This window comes from Acipenser ruthenus, chromosome 1, assembly GCF_902713425.1.
Source record: "Acipenser ruthenus chromosome 1, fAciRut3.2 maternal haplotype, whole genome shotgun sequence".
In the NCBI taxonomy this organism is placed as follows: Eukaryota; Metazoa; Chordata; class Actinopteri; order Acipenseriformes; family Acipenseridae; genus Acipenser; species Acipenser ruthenus.
The window spans coordinates 79,461,128-79,461,663 of NC_081189.1; positions in this window are offsets into that span (position 1 = coordinate 79,461,128).

Consider the following 536-nt stretch of genomic DNA (forward strand, 5'->3'; position numbering starts at 1 on the left):
GATTTTGTGTGGGAAACTGTATTTTGGTCTGGAATTTAATTCTCACCTTCATGCCTTCAAAATAGAGGCTTTGCATGAGTGGTGTACATTAACAGCTGGCAATGAAGTTGACTACCATGCACTCGATGCTTATGAAGACAGTGATGGATGTTTATATATTGCACCTCATCATACTGTGTATAAGGTACTGCTTGCATTTAAAACTGTGAAATTAATTACAATGGCAGGTTAACATTGGTGCTTATTTTTCTGATTAATGTTATGTTTTTTTGTTCATTAGGTGAAGAAATAGATGGTGAGACTCTTTTAGGTCTGACAGAACATATGATTGGAAAAATCTTCCGAACTATGAAGGACCAAGTCAAATTTTTAAAGGCTCTCGAGAACCTTAAAAGGTATGTAATGACAAATATATTATACATTATGTTAGTCTATTGTTGTGTTTTAGTATTTACATTTAAATACCACATACTATACAGGAATCACTTTGAAAAGTATAAATTACTACTACCAGTACGCTTTTTGTATTGTAATGT